Below are 11,496 nucleotides of genomic sequence, written 5' to 3' on the forward strand. Positions count from 1 at the left end.
TCCCTGCCACGAGGATGCAATGAGAAGGTGCCTGTCACCAAGCCAGAAAGAGAGTCCTCACCAGAAGTCTACCATGCTGGCACCCTGATCTCAAACTTCCAGCCCCCAGAACTGTGAGGAAGTAAATTTCTGTTGCTGAGGCCACACACTCTAGACTGTATTTTGTTATGGCAGCCCCCTCAGACTAAAACAACATCCAAGAGTAGGATATTGGTTAAATAAAAGATGCGAAATCCATATGTCAATTATTGTGTCATCATAGTCATTCTTTGAAAGACTTATATGAGAAAATTTTCATTGTATTTAAGTGAAAAATCAGGCTAAAAAACAGTATTAAATATGGTACTATATTTTTTAAACCAATACACTTACACATATTACACAATATTTACAGATTTTTGAAAAATACAAGTCAGGCACCAAAATGTGAATAAATAATTGTCTCGGAATGACTGAATTATAGATTACTTTTCTTTTGTTTTTCTTTGTGCTTTACCATATTTTACAAGTCCTGGGTTTTGAATATATTTTACTTTAGTAATTAGAAAACTCAATTTAGAGTTTTTGTTTGTTTTTGTTTTTGAGGTTGGTTGGTTGTTTTTTTTGTTTGTTTATGAACTGACATCCACCCTGAGGAGTGACATTGAAAATGAAGAGGCAGTCCAGGAGATAGTTTCTCAGACCTGGGAGTCTTTCCCCATGATGGCTGAGAGTCCCCAGCTATAGCCAGCAGCCTCTTGCTGTACCAAGAGACAGAGTTCAAAGCTCCAGTAGCAACATGAACCCCACCTAAATGAAATGCTCTCAGTTTCCTCTCTCTCTACATTTTATCTCATCATTATTTCACTTGCCAATTTTTCTGCTATTTCTGCTCATTGGATGAAAAAACTAGTAAGCTAAAAAGAACCAGGAAATCTTTAACAAGTAGAAACAGAAAGATGTTTTAATGAGCTAAAGAGACCTTTAGAAAATGAAACAAAATGAAGGGAAATGTTTCAAACAGAAAATGAGTTGTTTCAGTGGTATGACTTGGCTACCCTACACCTCCCTTTAGACCGATTTTAAATTCCTAGTGCACTCACCCATTTCCTTAATCTGTGCACAATTTGAAAATTTGTCTTGCTATCAAAAATATGTTAGCAATTACACTGCAAACTCAGAAACAGACGTATGTGCCTTATCTTCCTTTGGCTGTACAGTCAGCTCATTAACCAAGACTTTTGCTTCTCTTCTGTGTCTTCTTTTTGTCATATAGCTCATTATAATAGTACATCTGAATAACTGTGCTGCTCTCATAAAATGGAAGTATTTTTATAGCTTATATTCAAAAGCTTCCAGTCTCTTCATTTGTTGGGTAACCTCCAGCCCTTAGCATGGATGAGACCCTTATATCCTGACATCTTATTGGAAATATTGGCAAAGTCATACCTGGTTAGCAAGGTTGGGGTTGAAACCTTCCATGGGACGGTTATCCTTGCCCTCTTACATTGTAACAAGCTATGTGGAGTGACGATAATCCTGGAGAAGTGCCTGAATTACAAAGAAAATGTGTGAAAAGACTGGTGGCACACAAATCCATAACAGACTAAGTCACAAGGAAGAATAGGCAAGAGATCATAAACCACTACTGAAAAACATACAACAGAACTTTGAAGAGGGGTTAGGACTATTATATAAGAAGGAAATCAATATGATTCTTTATGTAGTTATTTTAAAACATAGTCTTATGGAGTGCGTATAAATAATAATCTTAGCAATACCTTCTTTCCATTTCTAGACTTTATTTAAATACCACGATTATTTACTCCAAAATGCAAGGGAAACTAAACTAATTTGGGAAGCATGAAAACCAGTTCAAAACTGCGGAAAACGCAACAGTCTCTTTCTTGGGACAGTTGTAAATGTCCCTTTACCTGAACCACGTTGTAGCTGAGAAACAGTGCAAAAGAATGGAGGTTAGCTCTTCTCTCCCAATTCCAGAGCTTCTGGAAGTGTCTTTGCTGTATACCCTGTTCTCAGTCTGACTTTGTTCTCCTGATATCTTTGCTCACTTTTTAGATTTGGAGGGAGGAAGTAAACATTAATTCCATGTATTGTTGACTAAATATTTGGGTCAAAAATCTATATGATTTAGAATGTTTTCATTTAGCCTGGCAGTGTGATACCCAGTTGTTCTTCACAGAGAAGCTGATCGAGAAATGTCATAAGTGGCACTGCCCCTGTTCCTGTTAGTACTGCTGTATTTTCTGGTCCTGTTTTCTTTGTCTAATTCCCTGCAATACTAATAATGTGCTGTGTTTTAAGAGCTGGATGAATGAACAGTCATTCAGGACTAGTATAGAGGAAGACAAACACTTGATTGAACAAACCCTCAATGAGCACCTACATGTGTTGCATTTCAAGCACTGTTCTCTAGAATACAAAGCGGGCAACAGCCCTTGAGGTCTCCATAGTCTGGTGGGAACAGCAGAGGTAGACGAATATCTATGATATAATATATAATGTGATGCATGCTGTCCTGGAGGTGTAAAAGAGCACTATGGGAAAATTATACCTTAGTCAACACCTTAATTAATCTTTTTTTATTTCTTTGCTGTGAGGTAAAGGGGAGGGGAAATATTACAAGAGAAGTTATAGAAAAAAAAGTAACATGAAGCAGTGCCTGGAAGTTTGCCAGACAGAGAGGGCAGCATTGCAGAAAGAAGAGCAAACTGTCTATTTTTTTTTTTTTTAAACATCTTTATTGAAGTATAATTGCTTTACAATGGTGTGTTAGTTTCTGCTTTATAACAAAGTGAATCAGTTATACATATACATAATATCCCCATATCTCCTCCCTCTTGTGTCTCCCTCCCTCCCACCCTCCCCATCCCACCCCTCTAGGTGGTCACAAAGCACCGAGCTGATCTCCCTGTGCTATGCAGCTGCTTCCCACTAGCTATCTATTTTACATTTGGTAGCGTATATATGTCCATGACACTCTCTCACCCTGTCACATCTCACCCCTCCCCCTCCCCATATCCTCAAGTCCATTCTCTAGTAGGTCTGTGTCTTTATTCCCGTCTTGCCACTAGGTTCTTCATGGCATTTTTTTTTTCCTTAGATTCCATATATGTGTGTTAGCATACTGTATTTGTTTTCAAACTGTCTATTGATACTTGATGTTATTCTTCAAAAGAATTTTAGGTGAATACCATTCCATTGGTCCATTTTCTGTTTTCAATTTGCAAATGTTACTTGGGCTGTCAGCTCCAGGATTCTAGACAAAGAGGAACCTGAAGGTTAACAAACTGACTCAGATGAAAACTAACAAGGAGGCCTTTTCCTGCCCAGCCGTGGGTACTCTGTGTGTTTCTTTCCACTGAGAAAGATGCATTTGCAGTGAATTGCAGTCCTATGAAGTTTTACTTGATACCGGGATATTCTCGAACACCTCCTCCCTTTTCAGAAAGTTTCTCGGAAAGAAAAAGGTTCATGACCTACAAAAATAGCTGATAATGTTCAGTGACTCCTAAGAATATTTGGATTTTCATGAGGCTTCAAGAATAAACATTTAATATGGTCATTTCAGTCTTTGGTAACCAAGGGGAGAGAAATATTTTTGCTAGTTCTGAAGCTGCTGTTGTTGTTACTGACGTTGTTTAATCTAGAGTTCCTTTTTGATGCCCTTAGACATCATCCCACATAAAAGAGGCCCCCAATTCTGTCTACTGCAGGCCCAAGACCCTGTGCTATACATTAGTAGCAAAATTTTCAGATTCGCCTAGACGGTGGGGGAGGAGTTGAGTGTCATTAGGGCTGGCTACACCCCAAAGTATACTCATGGATTTGCTTTTGACACATTTCTTCTTCTGACAGTCCTTATTTTTAAGCAGTGGCTACCATTCCAAACTTATTTCAATACACTTTAAATTGGAGGTCTAAAATAGCCTTTGATGAAATTTAGATTAATTTGTATTAATTTCAAGGGAAATGTCAATTGAACACTAAAATCATATTAAGAAAGAACAGAGTGTATAATGCTTATCTTAATGATTGATTAAATTTTACCTCTTCTAGTTGGCCTTTTTTTAATCCAGCAAAGTCTTACTGAGTGTATAATAAGGCAATAACTCACAAACTAATTCATTTGTCCTGGTTTCTTCACAGTCAATGTCACTTTTTCAGTTTTTCCCTTCCAGTGCACTTGAAGAAAAAAAGCAATGAGCTTTATATCTGATATTTTTACTTTCAACACTGAATCTCCAAAGATAAAATGGCAGAGTTAAATCATCTATGTAAAAGACAATATGTGTAGAGAGAAAAAAATGTAGCCTATCTTTTTAAAAAAAAAACATCAGAATTCGAAGGTATAATCAAGCTCAAGGTTGAACTTCTAAAGACCAGCCAACTTAGTAAATTTCTTAAAAGCTTATTATCAAGAAATTATTCATATAACTCTCACCAAAGCAAATGGCTTTGGACTATAAATGATTTGGAAATTTCATACCAAAATATCATTTCATTCTCTTTTACAAAAACAATGGTGCCAGATGTAACTTTCCTGACCAGGAAGCCAAATTTCCTCAGCCACATTCCCTGACCAGGAAACCTACCCCACCTCCGCCCCCGACCCCTTCTGTCGTGTGCCATTCTAATTACCACTAGAAAGCAGCTGCCCTAAGTGAGATGTGGATTTTTTGGTGATTCTGGTACAATGGTGAGGAGCCCACACTATAAAAACTAGGTCTGTAAGAATAGATTGGATGGAAGGGTGGATAAGAGGGAAAGAAAGAGAAAGTCGGAGGAAAGCATCTTGCATTATATATGTATTGTCCTACATTTTCAGAGAATGAGATGTTCCCCTTGCAAAATAAAGTCATTATGTGTATATGTGCGTGTGTGTATATATATATATAAAAATCTCATCGATGAATTGTTCACTTAAGAGTAGCAAACAATGAAACGCACTGCAGACAAAAATCCATATTGGTCAGAATTTAGTTTTCTTTTTAATGATTCAAAAGGCATTTCAGAATCTTGCAATCCTCATTTTGAACATCAATCATCATCATATGTTAAACATGGAAGGATCTGCCATTAACCAAGTGTTACTATGTTTGTAAAAATATTTCACATAAAGTTTGCCCATTAACCAAGTGTTACTATGTTTGTAAAAATATTTCACAAACAAGAAGAGAGACACTTCCTATAAAAGGTACCAGTTTAGGAGCTGATTTGAGCAAGGCCACTTGCTCAAGGATGGATATCGTGAGGCAGTGCAGTGTTTCCTCACAAGTGCAGGGCAGTGCTCAGTTTGGGTGTGAACACATCGTTTAACCTTCCTCAGCCTCTGTTGTCTCTCAGGCAACGTGGGGTGATAAGGTATCCTCTCAGCACAACTGTGAGAAATGAGCTAAGGAGAGGAGAGAAAAACACATCACAGATCAATAGATATTTAATAAAAGGTCAACAGAACTTCTCATAGCAAGTGTTCTGTGTTTGAACAGATGATTGATTTTAGAAACTCTGATGATTCTTTGATGTCATGCCTAGTAAGCTGGATCCCTGCCAGGACAATCCTGTCAGTCTGGGGCCACTTTGGTTACTAGGAACCAACTGCCTAAAGACAGCCGCCGCTGAAGTCATGTGGCGTCTGGTAGCGCCTGTGAGTTTCTCTAATTCATCTTTGCAGAATGGAAGACGTTTTCACACAGTTGGATTTAAGTTCCCTGCTGATTCTTCTTCCCCTTCAGATGCCAAGAGGATACGTTGGTTGGAAGTTACTGCAGCCACACTCGTGAAGTTGGTTCTATGTGGTATAGGGTGTTTTGTTCACTTCCCATGGAAGATGTTTTCTTTCATTCTGTTGGGAGTTGCTTCTTTACATGATCCCACAGTTGTCTCTTCTGGGGCAGTTTACTATGTGTCAAGTGTCAGGTCTTTAGTTGGCAGGTGCTACTTCTTAGCCAGAACCCTGTAAGAACACTGCAGTTTCTCCGTCTATCAGCTCAGACTCCAGACTTCCCAAGGGAAGGTGAGGCAGAGCTTGCTTTGTGTCCCGACCTGTGGTCATAGAGCCAGTCTTTACTCTGACCTGACTCCCCTGCTGGGAGACAGCCCCAGGCTTCTAGCAAATACTTGGCAACATTGTGGTGGTCACTTTCTACCCTTTGGATGTTTAGACATTAAAGAAATTGTGACTAATAGAACTGAGAGGGCTACTAGAGAGATAGATTTTTTTTTTTTTTCCAAAATATTTTTGACCACAGGGACTGATTGGCTAACAAAGTACTTAGAACCTCTCACCAGGCCCATGTTTACAGTGAGTGTGATGTTGAAGCTTCTGGTGGTGATTCTGTGGACTTGGGGGAAGGAATAGGTTGCAGAAGACTGACTTCCTTCTTTTAACTGTTTTCTCAACTGTGCTTGAGATTAATATTAAACATAGGCATGCTGTTAAAAATAAGACATGCAAGAGCATTTTGTACCTGCCTAAGGCTGGACTGACTGTCCATCCTAGGAGCTAGGATGGTACTCAGTGTGATGTGCTGTCATAAGAGCGATCAGCCTGCACTATTACTGTGACTTCTCTGTCTCCCCAGCTAAAAAGTAAGCACTTTGAGGGCAGTCATTTTATCTTTGTATCTTCAGCCTCCAGCACTGTGCCTGGTATGTTGAAAGCACTGAAGAGATAATAGAACAGATAAATGCACGAATAAATAAGTGAATCTGTAAGAGAGAGATTGGGGGGGGGAAGAAATAGAGAGAAAAGGATGGGAAAAGGAAGACAAGAAAGAAGAGAGGCTCTGCACATGCTAAGGTTATGGTTATTTAGCGTGGACAGATGTTATACAAAGAACTAAAACTCCATTCATCACCTTTAAGCCATGTATCCTCAGGGTATATTCCAAGTTTTAGCAAAACTGCCTCCCTTTATTTCTTTACTTTTCACCTATATTATCTTTATTTAAATACAACTCAGCTAGACTCAGGAACGTCGGTTTTGGTTTGAGATGTGTGGAAGGAATGTAGGGCTAATTGGCAACCCCCCCTAAGAGGGCACTAACCTGAATATGTCATGAGTTTTCCATTCTTGACCAAACAGGCAGCACAGAATAATGGCTGAAAGCAGGGTTCCAATATCGGAATCTGCTCTACCACTAATTAAGTGTGTGCCCTTGAACTAGTTATTTATCTGAGCCATCATTTCCTCATAGGGCTGTGGAAGGACTCAAGAAGTTGTGTATTAAAGCATCTGGTACAGTGCCTGGCACCTTGTACACATGTTCTAAATGTTAGCACTAAAAAAGCATCCCTTCCCAGGAAGGTGGTTGTTGGAGCAGCGAAGAGGAAAAGGAGGAGGGGAGGAAGGGGGGGAGAAGGGGGAGAAGGGGGAGAAGGGCGAGGAGGAGGGGGAGAAGGGGGAGGAGGGGGAGGAGAAGGGGAAGGAGGGGGAAGAGGAGGGGGAGGAGGAGGGGGAGGGGGAGGGGGAGAAGGGGGAGGAGGGGGAGGAGTATTCTGAGCCAGCAGCCTCAGCTGCAGCTTCTGATGTAGCCCTGCCTTTGGTGTTGATGACTCTAAGGTGCCTGCTAGGAGCACTGAACACACCATAGAAATCATTTAAGGAGCTGGAGGAGGGAGGGAGTCAGGGTGGTTGGAGGGGGAAGCCTGACATTGAAGAGAACTAAATCTGTACAAGTGGCTATTTTTGTCAGCCCAACCACAGTGGGTGTGCAATCGGGAGTCTACTTTTTGATGCAGCTCTTTTTATAGTCCCTGGTTTTGCTTAAAGGCGACTCTTCCTCCATCCTTCCCCAGGCTGCTGAACTGATTTGGAAGATTGCTTATGGAGTATTTATCATCTGCAATCTGGAATAGACAACATTTAGATTAGGAATTAGCTACTCCTTTAAGATGTAAAAACAGTCTCATTATCAACCCTAGCAGAGATTCAGCCATAAGGGTATTTCATCCATCAAGACTGCAAACACAGCATTACCATTTCAAAAGTGCTTTAGATTGGCAGCGAAGGCTCAATCTGTATGGGGCAGCTTTGGTGAAAATACAAGCTCACATCAGTACACCACCTTGGCCTATCCTCTTTGTTCTTGTGGTGAAACCTTGATTTCAACCATTTCAAAACATTTTCCCATTGTTATCAGACTGGTTCAACTAGAGTCCCTGCTTCCAACGAGCATTTATATGAAGTTACAAACTGTCTGATGCAAAAGTAGGACGTCTTTGTCATTTGGTGCTTTGAAAGTGTTTTTTTAAAGAATTGTCTGAACATTTCCTACCTGTTTGCTATACTGAAAAGTTATTTTTAAGAGCCTGGATGTGACCATGACCATTTCAACACTTGAACCACAGAATCCATAGCGCGATGCCAATGCGTATATCCGCGTGTCCCTGGAAGAAGAAAGCTGAATGCGACTCATTGCCATTGCCTCTGAGTCTTCAGTACCAAGCATCCAGACTGAGCTGATGACCTCTTTAAAGAGGAAATCAGTGCCACTCTGCTGGGGTGTGCTCTAGGGGCTTACCTGGCTGAGTGGTGCATGCGGCATCTCACAGTAACAAGGAAAGACTTTCAGTAGTTTCAGATAAAAGTCAGCCATCTTAGAAAAATATGGACTTTTTTTCTCCCTTATTCTCCCCCCCTAGAACCAGGCAGGTGGTCCACGCAGGCTTGTGCTAATGAATTAGGCAGCTTGTACTGTACAAAGTGCATTTTCATTACTATGAACAAAGCAGGCTACGGGGGAAATTTGATAGGTGGCTTCCACTCAAAAGACAAAATGCATTTATCTGAAGTCAATTCAGTGGTTTATAATGGACAGCAGGGCCCCTTTGTCTTTTTGTCACAATCTTCCTGTGAACACCACCATGATTCACAGTCAAATTATAGTCACTTTCTACCGCCCCATCTATTTAAATTGCTGACTCCCCAATCTACAGTCTTCACAATTTTAAATAGCATCCAAGAGTGCAGTTCCATTTTTTAACACAATATTTTGAATTTTTACAAATAGGAATTGGTCACCAGGAAGTGACTTTTTGATGATTTCTCGTGCTTTGCTATAGATAAGTATCGGGGCTCTCACAAGTACTTTGATTGCAAGCAGTTGGAATCACATCATTTCCCAGCAAAGCTTATTATTTTACTTATGAAAGTCATTGTGTATCTTACAAAAAATGGTAATAATTTCTCATTTCCCTCAAGAATCTACACATCAGCCTTGATTCTCAGACTGGGTAAAGGTCTCCAACACTAAAATGATGAAGCTATAACTTAACAAGATATTGTTGACATCAGTGATTCTCAAACCTTCCTGTGTATCAGAGTCATCCAGGGTACTTGGTAAAAACTCAGAGACTGAGGCCCATTTCTCCTTCAGCGAGGCTGGCCTTTGTTCTTTATGATCTCCCCAGGGGCTGATGAACGCTAGACTAATCCGTTTCATTTCTTTAGTGTATTAAGGAAAAGAACAACCCTGGACTGTCTTCTGGGAGCAGTCATCTCACTGTTTTCCCAGGAATATGCATGGTGTAAATACTAGTCATTTAATAAACTAGATTGCCAATTCCTTAATCTCCTTGTTTGCCCAGATGCCAACGAGATTGTTCTTAATGGATGCCATTAAAATAGATTACAGAAACTGGACAGGACTAACTAAAGTTCAAATTTCACGGAAATGACAGCTTCCCAGTAAATCAGACTGCAAGTTTATAGACAAGTTGTTTGATCATTGCTCCTACTTAGAGAATACAGTTGCTGGAGAAATAATTTCCAAATGTCCACACAGGACCACGGTCCTTAATCTGCAATTCCAAAATCTCAAAAACACTAAAGACTGAAACATTTCCCAAGGTTTGCACATAAACTCCCTTGACAATAAAATTTGGCCTGAATTGATAGCCTTTCCTTATTGTATAATCACACAGTTTAGTGTGAATATTGAAACGTTCCTCTGCAGAAATACTACTGATTTGAATTCCCTCCTGGCAATGTTATGCCATGTTCTGTATATACACACTTTTACCTTTCCATTTTTAAGAAAAAAATTTCTGAATCCTGGAATACATGTGGCCTCAAAATGTTCAGATATGAGCTTGTGGACCAGTATTATATTATTCCATATTGATGATGGGAGTGAGGATTTTTCTGCTACCTTGGCTCACGCCCAAGAGTTGTTATTGATAAAATTCAACAACATAAAAATCATCATATTGAAACTTAAAGTGACTAATTCTTTTTATTAAGGAATCATGACAAACATTTATGCTCATTCTCTACTGAATCATGGATCTCCTTACATTTTTTCTGACAAAATCCCCTACTTGGAAAAAACCAAAAGGAGTTTGGTTTTTAGATGCTTTTCCTACCATCCTTCACCTTCCAGCCCACTCTTTTGATCCCCTCTTCTTCAGTGTCTAACCGACAAACTATAGGGGAAATACATTCTAAATTAGAGTTTACGACTGAAGTTTGAGATGGAGGTAAACATGGTGGTCAAAAATGAGCCAAATTATAAAAACAGACAAACAGACCAATGGAACAGAATCAAGATCCCAGAAATAAACCCAAGCATATATGGTCAACCAGTATTTGACAAGTGAGCCAATAATAGTGGAGAGAAGGCAGTCTCTTCAATAAATGGTGCTGGGAAAATTAGATATTCACATGTAAAAGAAGGAAACTGGACCCCTGTCTTTCATCATTCACAAAAATTAACTTGAAATGGATTAAAGACTTAAACATAAGACCTGAAATCATGAAACTCCTGAAAGAAACCATAGGAAAGAGGCTCTTTCACATGTGTCTTGGCAATGATTTTTTGGCTATAACACCTAAAGCACAAATTAGAAAATAAAAAACAAGTCAGACTACCTCAAACTACAAAGCTTCTACACAACAAAAGAAACAACAAAGTGAAAAGACAACCTACAGAATGGGAAAACAATATTTCTGAACCATATATCTGATAAGGCTTTAATACTCAAAATATGTAAAGAACACATACAACTCAATAGCAAAAAACCAAATAATCCAAATAAGAAATGGGCAAAGGACCCAAGTATACATTTTTCCAAAGAAGACATATGCATGGCCAACAGGTACATGAAAAGATGCTCACATCACTAGTCATTAGGAAAATGTAAATCAGAACCACAGTGAGATATAACTTCAAGCCATCAGCAAGAAGACAAGAGATAGCAAATGCTGATGTGGATGTGGAGTATAGGGAACCCATGTGCACTGTTGGTGGGATTGTAAATTGGTGCAGCCACTATGGAAAACAGTGTGGAGGAGTTTGAAAAAATTAAAAGTAGAACTACCATATGATCCAGCAATTCCAATTCTGGGAATATATCCAAAGGAAACAAAAACACTAACTTGAAAAGATATCTGCCCTCCCATGTTTAATGCAGCACCATTTACAGTAGCCAAGACATGGAAACATCCTAAATGTCCATCAACAGATGAATGGATAAAGAAGGTGTGAGATATAT

General features: G+C 39.4%; 1 protein-coding gene across 2 annotated transcripts in view; it reads left to right on the forward strand.

Annotated features, from left to right (window-relative positions):
• The window catches only part of KCNB2 (potassium voltage-gated channel subfamily B member 2), a 404,375-nt gene that overhangs the window by 187,280 nt on the left and 205,599 nt on the right, over window positions 1-11,496 (forward strand). The gene's annotated exons all lie outside the window — the stretch shown is intronic.

The sequence above is a fragment of the Balaenoptera physalus genome (assembly GCF_965194825.1).
Source record: "Balaenoptera physalus genome assembly, chromosome: 17".
Taxonomy (NCBI): Eukaryota; Metazoa; Chordata; class Mammalia; order Artiodactyla; family Balaenopteridae; genus Balaenoptera; species Balaenoptera physalus.